This window comes from Asparagus officinalis, chromosome 3, assembly GCF_001876935.1.
Source record: "Asparagus officinalis chromosome 3, Aspof.V1, whole genome shotgun sequence".
NCBI lineage: Eukaryota > Viridiplantae > Streptophyta > Magnoliopsida > Asparagales > Asparagaceae > Asparagus > Asparagus officinalis.
In genome coordinates, this window is record NC_033796.1 from 73,862,716 (window position 1) to 73,878,879 (window position 16,164).

The following is a 16,164-nucleotide window of genomic DNA, read 5'->3' on the forward strand; positions in this document are numbered from 1 at the left end:
GAGGCCCGCTTGCACAGGCCACGTTCGCCTTTATTAGACGAAAGTCAAACTCGCCTGTCAGAAGACGAGTTCACTCTCGCCTAATAGAGACCAATCTCACCTATAAAGGCTAGAATCGCCCAACGCGGATGAAGGTAAAATCTGCCTGAAAAGGGGCAGTTTTACCAAAATCACGGGGATTGCCTAACCCACCAAGGCAAGATGAGAAGCACTCATCTTCCTGGCACGACAGCGGTGACCAACACGAGAACGTTAAAGCAAACTTTCTCAACTTACCCGAACGTGCCTCAGACACATCGGCAGTCACACCAGCGGATAGGCGGTTCCCTGCACTTTACACCTCTTGGATTTCGGCGCCATTGAAACGAAGCGGGAATTCTTTCTCTTTTGAGAGATTTTCGCACACAGTAACTTTCAAAAAGGGGAAAAGGACGAAACCTATTTAAAGGCGAAAGGGCTTGCAAAGCGAGACACTCGCGTTCAAGAGACGTGGCCGCGATCGAAATCGACGGCCCAGATTGTCCTTCACAACTCGTTCTACAGTTGCGAAAGAGCCATTAAAAAGGGGAACGGGCCGGTCAAAGCCCGAAACCCGAACCAAAACCCACGACTTGATCTAACGGCCGGGTTCGAAAACCACAGCCACGATGCATCGTGGGGCGAGACACGTGAAGCTGACATCATGTTGTCAAGTCACGATCACCACGACCCGACGAGACCGCGCCGCCTTAGCTGGGAAGCACGAAGCCCTATCGGCAAACACGTGGCTCATCTCCCATCAGATTTGGTTCCGCCCCAAAAAGGAGGGGTCTCGCCCGCGAATATTTGGCCTGACCCCACGAGTCGCACGAAATTTGGTTACCAAAGACTGATTTCGCCTTGACGATTCATTCGCCCTTAAAGGTAAAATTACGGACAAAGCCAATAGAATGACCTCGCTTGAACGGTTAAGCCCACACCTCAGACGGCTAAGGGTTAGAGCAGAAATCTTAGCATTAAGCCTAAGAGAAACTGTTCAGCAACTCATCATACTGAGGGGAATAGTATGGCTAGCCCGATTCAAACGGTGATTGGTAAAGGCACATCAAACCCGTTGATAGCTGAGGATTTGCTAAAAATCCTAAGAGAAATCGAAGGCACTTGCTTCGCCAACAATTTCTTCATTCAAAGTATTCCAGACCACACGCAAGCCAGTTTAGGTCTGAAAACTTTGAAGGGGGTCTTGTAGACGGTAAAAAATACCTCTATGGGTCTACAGGAAATTTGCCCCCACGCATGGAGATACGCTTTCCCACCTTCCTCGACCTGAAGGGAGAGGGCACAGTACTCCGAGAACGCCAGGCGGCTGCTCACAGTATTTGCAGTGCGAGGGACTGGACAGGTGTCGAGTCGACCTGAACAGTCATAAATGCGACTCACATCGGCTATCTAAGTCGGGAGACGAATCAGCCGGCGTTCGACGAACTGTCCAAACCCACTCAAGTACCAGGAACACGATTTCCCGCCTCTCCTGACCTGAAGAGAGAAGGCACGGCACTCCAGGCCCGCCGAACAAGCCGCCTACAGTACAAGTGAGCAGACAGGTGTCAAAACAGCATGCGCCCTCATAAATGCGGCTCACCTCAGTTGTCCAAGCGAGGGGACGAGAGCCGCCGGCGCTCGGTGGTTGGTCAGATCCATGCAAGCATCTGACAGCCTTTGTCACGCCTACGAGGAGGGGCTTTCCCACTCTTACGAAACGTGATACAGAGCACAGCTCTTCGAATGACCGCTGATGGTACGAAGGAACAGCGGGACGTCTCCGAACAATGTATGGTCACATCCCATAATTCAAGGAGTAGTCAAGCTGTCCTTCTTCCATTTAAAAGCCCCTTCCATCACACTGGAAGAGAGGTCGCAAAAACTTGGAGAAAAGTAATTGAGACCAAGCTGTTAGCAGACCCTTGCATTACAGCAACACTGCCTAGTTCTGAGCTCCGACCGCCGGTGAACTAAGCAGACCCGAACTCCATCGATTCGAGCTTCTACTGCGAACTGAAGCTCTTCAGCAACTTCGATCGAACAGTCCAAGGGAAGCAGACTCGACACGAGCATCGAGCGAAGCGTCCTATAGCCACCTAAAGTCCCCACACAAAACAAAGAGGGCATTCCCTCTGCTTCTGTTGTAACCATTTGATTATTAGTTTGTAATAAGCTTTCTTATTAATACAAACGAACACTCCCTGTTTCCGGGAAATCAAATTTACACCATACAGACCCATGCGATTGCAATTCGTGCAATATAGGGGTTTGAATGGTTTGCGTTGACCGAAATGATTTGAACGTGGTTCATTTACAAAAATAGATTTTTCTTTATAATTATTTTGCAAACGAGAGTTTCTTTTCAAATCAAAACAAAACATGGCCAAATGACCAAAACAACCACAATAATCACATTTGTACACATGAGCATGTTTATGATTTACACTAAGTGTGTGTACATGTGTATGTGAAGAAGAAGCTTGATGGGATGCACAATCATGAATGGGCTTGTCGATTTTTTGTGCATTGTGACAAAATTGAGCTAAATGGCCTTTAAGACCGCAAGTAGAACATTTTTGAATTTTGTCATATATGTGTACATAGTGAATAGGCTTCTTAGAAGAATTAACATTATACTTTGCACACAAGTCCATAAGCTTTTTATTATTAGCAATACAAGTGTTTAGAGTTGAATCTAAGGTAGATATGTGTTTTCTCATTTGATTCAACTCATCATTGTGCATACAAGCATTGCTACTAGAAGTAGGATAAACATGATTATTTAACATAGATTTTAACTTATCTACTTCTAACATGGCATCATATTTTTTATGAAGCAAACTAGCATTTTCTATACTCAACTTATCATTGCACTCTTTAAGAATTATATTTTCATTTGCAATGAAATTAAACTTAGTGGCTAGTATTTCATGAATGGATTTCATATTCACATACTTACTCTTTACATCAATATAGTAATTATGTAATTTTTCAAACTCAAGAGCAAGCTCATCAAAAGCAATAATATCATCGTTGTCAAAATCGCATACCTCACTAGGGTTATCACCTAGTGGTATTGTACATGGAGATGAGGCTTCTTTAAAACTCAAAGTGGGATTTTCCAACGCTTGTTGAATAGCCTCCAAGTCCCCTTCATGTGCTTCAATAAATTTCTATAAGGCGTAAGCACTATCAAAATTAGCAAATTTGTTAGAAAATAAAGAGTGAAAGGCACAAAGCAAATATTCTAACAAAAGTTTGTTCATATTAAACATTCTTTTATCATTTATATTCCACTTGGATTTTTCTGAAGTGGGAATAATATAAGCTTCCTCAATAATTTCCCATAATTCGAATTGTTTAGATTGAACAAAAAGTTTGAATCTAACACGCCATTGAGCATAAGGGAAAATATCCAAATGAGGAGCAACATTAATAGCATAACCTAAACTAGATGCATCATATATATCCATAAAGATTATATATAGGAAGAAAAATGTAATCAAAAATAGATTAGCACAAAAACGATAACTTGGATCTTTAACTAAAGGTGATTAGACCTTAAATCAAAGAGCACCAAGCTCTGATACCAATTGTTAGACCCTAGAGGGGGGATGATTAGGGTCTTATGCTAATCTAATCCCGATTAAATTCCAATTAAAATTATATTGATTAATATGTTCTTGCAAGAATGATATGAGATAGATATAAGCAAGAAAGATATGAAAAGCCACAAATGAAATATACGCTAAACAAAACACAAACACACGATATGTTTACGAGGTTCGGTCACCACGATCTACGTCCCCGCTCCTCACCTCGAGAAGATCTCCACTATTACAATCCGGTTTGGAAGCTAGAACTTCTACACACTCGGTTTACAAGTTTACCGAAAACTCTCAAACAACAAACACTATGCAATCACACTTTACACACTAAGTGTAGGAACCTAGCTCGTGTCCTCCTCCTCAAGTGCTCGGATGCAACCTCTCCCTAGGTTCATTAACTGACGCCACTCCTATTAAATTCGACCCTGTATCTCGCCTCATACTTCTCTCAATGTACAAGTGTATTACAAGTGATACTCACAAATAAAGGTTAAATACAATGGTTTGTTCTCAACAACAAATAAGAACGCAAATGAAGCTCACACTTACTAAATCACACACCACAACCCACAATATATAGTATGGAATATTAACCTCAATACAATGTGTGTGATAACCGTGAATGAAAATATGTAACTCAATAGATATAGCTAAAATTATGAAAATGAATCAATAAGCTATATAAGAAAGACTTTAGAAAACTTCTCAATAAACAAGAAGAACAGTAGATGATGATCCCAAATAGGAGTTGGGATTTTCTTCTTGTTGTAGAAAACTTCTTTTGGAACAGATTAACGAAATCAGCTTAAACAGCTCTTAAACAACTCTTGATATCTTGTTAAAACTTATTGTTAAAAACAAACTCTTAGATATTGAAAGAGAACAGCAATGGGGTGTTTATACCCACTCAAAATATCAGCCAAAACCAACTTGAAATGACCAAAATAGCCCCAGACAATCAAATCAGAATATAGCCATTGAGAAGGCAATGATGAGTTCGGCGGTCGACCGTAGAAATCTCGCGGTCGACCGCGAAGCACAAAAACACAGAAAAACAAATTTAAAATCTGGCGGTCGACCGTCACGATCGACCGCAAACAACTAAAAGCTATAGTAAGCAATTTAACTAATGGCGGTCGACCGTGGCGGTCGACCACAAACTAATACATGGCAATTGAAAAGCTTTTGGGCTGATTTTAAAAATACGTTAAAAATATCAAATCAATTCCAAAAATAGTAAAACTTTGGAATAAGTTTCTAAATGATAAAATAAACATGTTTAAAAAGGAATTTTTGGAAAAACAATTTTCTTTTGTGAAAACACACTATTTTTGAAAAGTGTTCATAAAACCTGTTTTTCGCGAACATGAAAATTGAGATATGACTTGTAAACATGTATATATATATCATGCATACATTATATATATATAATAAAGTATGAATGAGCTGTAAACATAAAATAAAAGTTATTGTGATAAAGTTTGATGAAAATCATTTATATGATAGAAAACGTCAAATTTATGTCGTGTTTACATATTGAGCTTAAATATAAACATACAATATATGTAAGCAAACTACTCTTATACCTAGGTGAATGCACACGCATGAACTTGAATCTTCAACTTTTGATTGTCGTGTGTTGGATTACATGAACAGAGAAAAGCCAAAACCACAAAGACTAGAAAACATATTAGTAATAAATTGTTTGACAAATCATCATCAAAACTATAGGGCTAACACCATGTAGTGGGAACACTGTGATGATAGAGTTTCATTAGTTCCCCAACCTAAATCCTGTGGTCTGTCCCTAGAGATAAACATAGCCTCTGAAGCAAATATGGTTACGATCATGTATAGGTTAGAAGCTTTAGAAATCAAAGAACAAGCTCTAGCTTAAATCAATCAAGTTTCTATCTGAGGTTATCACAACTGTCTTTCTTCATCTCATGTTTTAGGGGAATGTTCTCTCTTATGTAACAATCAACCACTAGGTTAGATAAACGCTACATTTCAGCGTCCTGTGAATGATCCATTTTCTCCAACTTACAATCCATGTTGGAGAAATCTTTTGAATTTTCTAGGGGAAACACAGTTTCTAGGGGAAACACAGTTTCTAGGGGAATCTTTCGAATCAGGAAAACTACACCGAAAATCAAGACTTCACTCCCTCTTCAAACCAACAATTTTCTAGGGGAAACACAGTTTCTTTCAATTCCCAAAATTACTTTCAACAACAAAATCTGTCATATCCAAATCAGTCTCATCATCTTCAATCTTTACACCATATTTCTCCAAGTTCTGATCATGATAAACACCTCAATGTTCTAAAAAGGGTTTGGAGACCATGATTAAAGCTTCTGCACATACCACCTACTTGTTGAATCAAACATCCAACTCTTTGAATTCTTTTATGCAATCAACCGAACAAATGCTCAACTCCAACACCCAAGTCATAGCTTGGTTAGAAACCCAACTTGGACAACTAGCTAGTACTATGAGTGAGGGAGAAAAAGGAATATTTCCGAGTCAACTCATGCCCAACCCCAAGGACAAGGGATCAAGTTCAACTTACCAAGCTCAAGTGAATATAATCCATTCACTACGGTTAGGGAAATAGGTCGATAATAAAGTTAGAATGCCTCCAAGTCAAACTCTCGAATCTGAACAAATTCTCTCTCCTTTTGATAACTCTATTTAATAATAACCCCCTTCCGATGACCAAGAGCCTAATTTTTAACCTGAGCCAAAATTTGATAGGTTTAAACTAGCTGTTTCCTTTCCAGATAGACTCATACCTAAGAAATACTCCCCTCGGGAGGAGAAGATCTTAGAAACTTTTAAGCAGGTTAAGGTCAATATTCATCTCCTAGATGTAATTGAACAAATCCATGCTTATGCAAATTTTTTAAAGATTTATGCACTAAGAAGAGAAGAATAAATATTCCGAAGAAAGTCTTCTGTGCCACCAATATCTGTGAAATACTCTCAAAGTCCATACCTTTGAAACATAAGGATCCATGTTGTCCTACCATCTTATATGTCATTGGAAATAGCTTCATTGATAAGGCACTTCTAAACTTAGGTGCTAGTGTCAATTTACTTCCTTATTCAGTCTACCAGCAACTAGGTGTAGAAGAGCTCAAACTAAAAAGATGCATTTTACAGTTAGCTGATAGATCTATCAAAGTTTACGTGGGTGAGATAGAGGATGTTCTGATTAAGATTGGGAATTTTATTTTCTCAATGAATTTCGTAGTCTTGAAAACACAACCCATTTTCAATCCCAAAGGAGAGCTACCTGTCATCTAAGGAAGATCGTTCTTAGCCACTTATAAGCTCTCATTAAATATAGAACTGGTCAAATAAAGCTATCCTTTCAGAATTTGACTGCTGATCTTAACATTTTTAATCCAAGGAACCAACCAAATAATCAAACTCTATAAATAAATTACATTCAGGAAAGTTCAATTGAAGTGTTAGAAGAAGAGAATGAGTTAGACCAGAGCTTTGAGGAAATTTTTAGTGAGGAGCTGAGGATTCTAGATGGGTTGAATCAGGTCTTTCAGAATAAAGGAGATGTGTAAGGTACATGTTTACCTAATCTTAGTTTTGAAGAATTGTTTGAGCATGAACTTAGGATCTTAGAAAATAAACAACAACCAAATTTTTATATCTCAACCATGAATCATGGGTTTGAGAAAATTTTTAAAGAACTGGTTGTGGTCATACAAACTCTTATTAATAAGGAACCTAAGTTCAAATCTGAGACTTTCAAAATGCATAACATTATTGATACCTACCTACAATCGCTGCAGAATTTATTGGAATACACAAAATTTTAGCACCTTTTTGAGTTCATCATCTTAGACTTCTTTAAAAATTGGGGTAGAATTTTTAGCATTAAGGTAGCATTTAATATAGAATACGAGCTTTTCATGTTCAATCTGTTATTCTATATTTTCACTTTTTATCTCATAATAATACAAATAATAAAAGAATCAATTCTTCTCTCATTTGAGAGTTTCTTATTCTTTTTGAAAAAATGAAAAAATCAAAATGAAAAAAAAGAAAGAAGAAAAAATGAAAAAAAAGAAGAAGGAAAAGAAAAAATGTGAAAAAAAGAAGAAGAAAATGTTTACTTCATCCTCCTCAGACCAAAGGTAATTACAGATTTTATTATTTTATCATTGTTCTAGGTCGACCAAATAAATATAAGCGCTTCATTTCTTAACTGTTTTACTTTGTGCATTATAGAGTTTGCATTAAGAACAATATAAAATTTAGGTGTGAGGATGAGGACTAGTCATTTTATTCTCTTTATTTTATTTTTTATTCCTTTTTGCTATGTTAATTTTTTTCTTTCTTTAAAAAATATTATAATATTCTCACTTGCTAAATTAATAAAGTTAATTAATAATTAATCTATTTGATAAATTTTAAAATTTCTAATCTCTAGTTAGTTTTATAATTAAGTTCACATTTTATGATAACTCTAAATAATTTTTTTAAGAAATGATTTTTAAAATATTATACCTTACTAAAGTTTTGATTTGGACTTTTAATTAAAGGAATAAAATTTTTACATGCTTAACTTGGAGTAGAAAATAAATTTGCAAGATGTCTTGATCTAAATATTTTTCAAGATATATATACATGCAACCATATATATATATATTGGTCATATATATATATATATATATATTAATACTATTAGATATGGGGAAAATTATGTAGGTAGACTATGCTTAATAGATAGAGCCTCCACTACATCTAGCAGCCCTTTCTCCTGCAGGCGGATGGAGGTGATTTTATTGTAGCGCTCTGACGCTTTTATTGTTGCTCTTTTTGTTTTAATTTTCTTTTCAGGTAGTTCAGAGCTTTGGAGAGGCGCAGGTTGACAGTCTTCCAGCAAAGTCATCGTCGTTCAGTTTTAGTAGTGAGACTCCACTGTGTTGACTTTCACATTCAAACATTAGAGTTTATTTAGTTTGTGACGAGACGTAGTATGTCGAACGAAATAATCCAAACAAGGAAACCCTCATGTATATACCATATATCTCAGACTGTAGATACCTAAGTATCAATACCGAACTATGAATTTTGATCTCATCGCACTATCATGCAATCCGGACTACCCTGTAGTCATCCTAATTCAATGTACACGGCTTATTAGTCTCATCGCGATCTCAGTACATAACATGAGAGCGGGACGACCTACCTTATAGGTATCCTAAAAGACGGCTCACAAGCCTCGTCGTACCCCCGTGCGGACAGACTGCTAGACAAAGCATCCAACCCCGACTCAATGGCCTGTCGAATATTAATGCACTACCCCACGTAGTACTGAACTGAACTCATCAACAATATCCATCCCATGTATAAACTGTATAAATTTGGTATATCGACGCACTATCTCATATAGTACTAAGCTGAGCTCATTAACAATATCTGACATGTGTATAAACTACTCCAACTCAATTGTAATCACTCAACACTTGTCAAATCCCCTTATGGGATAACCATATGTGTACCACAACACTATTCATATATATTCATGTCTACGCTTGTACTATCGTGCAACTCGAACCCCACGATCGCATCTCAAAATAATATAACAAATATGCTCAGGAAAAGTCTTAGTAGTCAACTACTAACCTTAGTAGTCGACTACACTGAGTCCATCCAGACTCTAAAATTTCAGTGTCAAACTTAGTAGTCGACTAGTAAGCACATTAGTCAAGTATATTGTAATATTTTAGTTTTTGTGTCAAACTTATGTAGTCAACTAGTAAGCACATTAGTCGACTACACTGTACTAACTCAGTTTCTGTAAAACCAAACTGGACTTTAGTAGTCATTTACTACTCTTAGTAGTCGACTACTAAGCAAAAACATGCACACATCTGTGCACATACAACACTTAGCAATCGTCGCGTGTAAATCATGCTTTAATACATTGCAAATCTAGTAACTACAAATCAAAAGAATCATCTCCATGATCGTTTAAACCCTTAATTCAACAATTTTGGTTTAATCTTCTCATTTATCAAGAAATTAACATAAACCCTAATTTTCTATTTGGTCAACATGGAACATGGGTTTAATCTTCTCATTTATCAAGAAATTAACATAAACCCTAATTTTCTATTTGGTCAACATGGAACATGCTTGCATATTAAACTCAAAACTTTTATAAAAAACCCTAATTTTCTATTTGGTCAACATGGAACATGCTTGCATATTAAACTCAAAACTTTTATAAATTCATTTGTTCACATTTACAGAACAATAAAATCCCTAACCTAGGGTTTAATCATACTTGATTAGCATGCAAGATCTTTTTATCTCAAGTCTAGTGTTTAAGCATAATTTTAACATGGAAAACAAGGTACAAATGAAGATCTACACAAACAAACTGATCATGATCTCATTTTTATAGTAAATAGTAAGTAAAACCTATAGATCTAACATTAGTTCAATGATTTAACATCAAAAATCTTAATTTTAACACATGGGGTTAAGCTTCACCAAGCAAAACATAAATTTAACATCTAAACTAATTATTTAACTATAGGGATGGGTTTGGATGCAGAAGATCTTGCCTCAAACATGGTGTTGACACCCCTGGACACACTTACAAGATTTCTTCTTTAGCGACAGCCTGTGATCTCTCCTCCTGCTTGATATCATGACTCGAAACGATTCGAGGAAGCCAAAAATGAGACCTAGGGTTTAGGGGGAGAAGGTGGTTGTATTCTTTCATGGAAAAACCCTGAAATTAGGTTAAAACACGTTTATATAGTTAGGTAATCAATTAGGCTCGAAACAAACTAAGTTTGACCCGAAAACTAAACCCGACATGTCCAAGAAAACTCTCGATAATCGACTACTAAGCTTAGTAGTCGACTACACTGAAACATCTAAAATTTCTAAAATTTGTACATAGTATGTTGGTTGTAACGTGTTAGACCCTAGAGGGGGGGTGATTAGGGTCTTATGCTAATCTAATCCGATTAAATGCCAATTAAAATAATTAACAAGTTGTATTCTTGCAAGGTAGATATATAAAGAGATATGTGCAAGAATAAGCAATATACACAATGAGATATATCCTATATGATGAATATATATATGTAAGGATATATAAACTAACACAAGGGGTAAACAATGTGAACTAGATAGTGGATCATATAAATGATGAGCTAATGACAATGGCGATAAGAAATATAAACACAAGTATAAATAAACGCCAAAGCACACTCAAACACAAGATATGATCACGGAGTTCGGACCTTCCGTCCTACGTCTCCGCTCCCCACTCCCGGGGAGAAATCCACTAACACAATCCGGTTTGGAAGCCGGAACTTCTTCTACACACTCGGTTTTCTAGCTAACCGAAAACTCTACAACTCACACTCTTGCAATCACACTCTACACCCACTAAGTGTTGGACCTAGCCGTGTCTCCCTCAAGTGCTCGGTTACAACCTCTCCCTAGGCACGTCAACCGACGCCACTCCTCTTGGGACGATCCCCGACTCTCACCACACACTCCTCACTCGGTGTACAAGTGTATTACAAAGTGATTCTCACAATAAGCACAAATATGACAAATGATTGTTCTCAAAACAAGGTGAGAACTCAATTAAGCACAACTCTTAGTCACAAACCCACAACCCCAAATTATACTATGAATGTAAATACAATAAGCTCAAAAGGTTGTGTGTGAACAAAGAGATATAAATCAAAACTAAACTCAATGTAGTTCTAGCTTAATAACAATGATAATCAAATATATAAAAAAGCTAGAAATAGAGTTTAGAAAACTTCTCAATATATCAAGAGTGGAGGGAGAAGAGTTGGATGCCCAAACACCAATAGATGATCTCCTCAAGCTCTTGTAGAATTGAATCACAAAAACAAACTCTCAATTTGCTTAAAAGCTTTTTAAACACACTTAAACCAAACTAAAACCCTTGTTAAAAACTTTATTAAACTTGATTAAAAACCCTCTTGGTTAGTTTGAGAGTTGAAGGCAATGGGGTACTTATACCCTCTCTCAACTCAGCCAAAAACCTGAGCAAAAGACAAAACACAACCCCAAGGCAACGGTCAAAAAACTAGCCGTTGCAAACTGAAGGAACACTCGTCGGTCGACCGAAAAATTCGTCGGTCGACCGAAAATTTTCATCGGTCGACCGGACCGGTCGACCGACAGTGATACAGCAGAAAAAGCGATATGCTGATTTAAAACACTGTTAAAAAATGTCAAATAAATTCAGAAAAATGTAAAACTTTGGGGAATGATTGTAGACATGATAATACACATGCTACAAAAACTGGTTTTCTAAAAAGACTTCCCAAATGAGAAATACCATCATTTTACAAAATAGTCCAAAACATGAAAATGTAAACATATGAATCTTGACATTTTAGCTTAACCATGTTTTGAAACATTACAAAATGATTTTGTAGACTTAATAAAAGATGTATATGATTATTGTTAAGTCTATAAACCAAGAAAACAATATTTTCACAAATACAATAGAAAGTAAAACGTATGAGTATGTATATGAAAATATATTTGTTTCATATCTATGAAATTAAACCAAAACAACTTATCCACATAGAAAACAAGCATGTATACACATTTTTTGGAATTTATTTGTAAAAACTTTGTTTGTGGATAAAACTAAAAACCAAGATGTATATGTATATAACTATATATATATATATACTAAGAAACTAATAAATGTGTGTGTGAATATAATATTGAGCTTAGAGTATATAACACACATAATATAAACCTATACTAAATATACCCAAGCTTGATCTTGATCTTCATTGAAGCTCAACTCGGTACACATGCGGATGAAGCTTGAACTTGATCTTTAACTTTGAATTTGCAAGGCTTCACCGACATTCCGCCAACCTCCTTTGGATATGACCGTTGAAGCGCAATTCCATCCATCCTCCAACAACGTTGTTTGTCTACAATGAATAAGAATGTACAAACACTAGACAAACAACATTAGTAGTAAATTGTTTGTTAAACATCATCAAAACAAGAAGGCCAACATAACGTTCTCATACGAGCTTAGAATGAGGTGATTTAAGATTTGTTAGAAAGTTATTGAAAAGATCTATAATTTTGGCCTTTTAAGTTTTCCCAGAGTCTAATTATATCAGTGTGAAAAATCATATAAACTCAAATTTGGTCATTATTTTCCTGATTTCTTCTTCGTGCATGTTTTGTGCATTTGCACTCATATATCCACACATATATATTGAATTGATCTCAAATCAATTCCTAGCATACACAAACATTAAAATATGTTATTTGTCACTATATAACATATTTATTTTTATTTATCATATAATATTCAAAATATCAGGGAAAATATGTTATTTGTCACTATATAACATATTTATTTTTATTTATCATATAATATTCAAAATATCAGGGTTTTACATTCTTCCCCCCTTAAAAGAATTTTGTCCCCGAAATTCCGAACATATTAAAAACAAAAAAAAATCTATACTTAATAGTCTACATAGACAATCATGCGTATAAGAAAAGCATAACTAAATAAATCAAATTACCTGCTCAAACAGGTGCAGGTAGTCACGACGCATATCCTCTTCACGCTCCCAAGAAGCCTATTCAGTTCCGCTTCGGTTCCACTCAGATTTGTAGTGTTGCCGCTCCTCAAATCCACTCAGATGCAACATGGGTTGAGACATCGTGACTACACTCGATATCGGTGTGTAAATTTTTTTATTAATTCTTTTTTTTAGACGTAGAAGTCTTTGATGATTCTTTATACAGTTGTAGGTTATGATGTCAAATTTTGTACTTTTGAATTGGATGGTGAGGGTTAGATGGGGACAGGTTTTATAACTAGTTTCATGATAATAACTAATTTTGTTTTGCAAAATTTGTTTCCCGTATTGTATGGATGAAAGCGAATCCTAATGAATCGGGTATTTAGGTATTCATTTACATTATTCGGTCTTGAAAATGTTAGCTTTGTGAATATAGAATTATTTGTTTAAGAAGATAATTTGTCCTAAAACATCAATTATGAAGTTTATAGAGTAAACAAATATGAACCAGTTTAGTATTCATAATCAAATTTTGACAAATAGCTAGACGAATAAATGCTAAACTATTTGATAGTTCTTTAATCTTGGCCCCTATTAATAACAATAAGATAGGTACAGACACCCAATGAACCTCATTTCACACAACATACATAATGAAAAGTTTCCATACTTGAAAAACTAAGTGACAAAACTCAGTTGATGCCTCTTACGTGCATCAGGGCAAGGAGTTCTTACTCAGCAGCAACTGTGGACTCATGAACGAAAGAGTTTTTATCTCTTACAAATCTGAGGTTCTCATCATGTAGTGTAATTGACATACACATTATACGTCATGTATTTAATCAGCATTAAATTTAGAACTTTGAATCTTGGGAGCTGGTTAATATGTTGATATAGCCAATACACGGATGATATGTGAATTATCCTTTTTGGCTATATGTTTGTTTTATATTTAATTTAAACCTGGCCAAAGATGACTGATACTTGGTTTAGTAGGATGAAAGTTTTAATTTGCACCAATCAGCTTTATGTTTCAAATATCATAAAATTGGGTTCATATGTTGGTACAACCAGTATGCATAAGATTTGTGGAGTTACACTTTCAGGTTATCTCACCCTTTCATTCTCGGGACTCTCAAGCTTATTGTTGAGGGTCTTTGTATCCAAATCACTATCCTAATAAGCTTGTACTGATCTAAGAGCGCTCTCCTGAGGTATTTGCCATTCTTTATGTAGTCTGAATATTAGACTATGAGCAAAGTGTCATTTCCAATGATAATGAGACTTCAGTATTTGGTACTTGCTAGTGGAAGGTAAATTTTATATCAACCTTGGTGTAAGGCTGAAGCTGTTTGTCGAATTTTTCCTATATAACTGATGTCTTCTTATTCCGAAATCTTGTGACCTAACTGATCTAAAATTCGATTAGGGGAAAGTATGAGATGAAGAATCAACATGTTTACTATTTCTTTTCCCATGAATTTCACAAGCGACACTGTTGCAAAGCCTTGTTCAAAACCATTTTTGGTCAGCTACAATAAACTGTTTTATTCCCTCCTTCCCTCAAAGTCACAAACTAATTGGATGACTAAAAATAGAACGTTATGAAAGGGGAACTAGTTTTTTTCCCCTTTGTAAGTAGTTACGTACAAAGGAGGTTATTAAACATTTACCCATTTTGTCTGATTAATGCACATTCTTTTTAGCTCTAATGATACGAATCCATCTTTTTTTACAGATTCGCCTTCTTCCATCTTCTTCGTATCTAAGCTCAAGATTCAATCATAGAATCATGGGCATTTATCATCCACTCCAGCGATCGCGAGTAGATTACAGAAACATTTGTATTCAAGTAGGAGCATGTATTGGATCTGCATATGAAATTGGAATTGACAATTGGCTAGTAAATAGTGTAATTGAATATCATTGCCGGGGCTTGAAGCAGGCAAAATTGCGGATAAAGGTATAACAATTAAATATGTATATAATTGGAGAAGTCCTTTATGATGGTGCTAGTTTCTGAATAATACAATTATATGATGATTTTTATGAATTTGACATGACTTGGTTGCTGTTTGTTTCATCTGTGATAAAAAAGAGGTTCCTGATTATTTCACCTCATGGTAGTGTCGTCGGAGTTACTTTTTTGTTTTTCTAAGTTTATATGTTTCTAGCAGACAAAGTGCACCTTTTCATGCTTGAATGTTCAATAAATGCATGTGGATTTATAAATTTTGTTACAGTTTTGATAACATCTGTAAAAGCACAATATTTTCTTGATAACCTTTCCAGCCAAACAGATAATAAAATTCTATATGCTGTTGAAACTTTAAATTGTGAGAAAGAGAATCAATAAAAATGTTTTTCTACGGAAAGATTGAAGTGCACCTGAGGCGGCAGCATGTCTCCTATATTTCTTACGAGCGAATAGTAACAATTAGATTCGGCTTTGAGGTTCTATAATATTTAGTATTCAATATTTCTTTGTCAACAAATTATGATTTTTTAGATTAAAAAATTAAAAAATTTTGTAACTCATTTTTAATTATCAAATCAACAATGTTAATTATGGTCGAGTTAAATTTTGCAACTCACTACAATTGGAAAGGATACATAGAAGGGGGTTGTGGAAATTTAACAAGTACTAGACGGAGTAATCTACATGACATTACTTGTCGATTATTGAGTTATTAGATTGAAAAGGATACATACCCACCAATAATAAATGAGCTTTTTCTAATATGTACAGCATGATCAAATAAGCGAATGTAAACCTGAATTCTTCCATAATTTTACCGCTGAACCTGATAAAATGGGGAAAGTTTCAATAAAAATGCTTTTTTGCAACTCCTCACAAAGTTTAGAGGTGGATTTTGTAAACTTTGGTTGGTTTTACAAAAATTACCTATGGCATTTCTATTTTTTGTTAA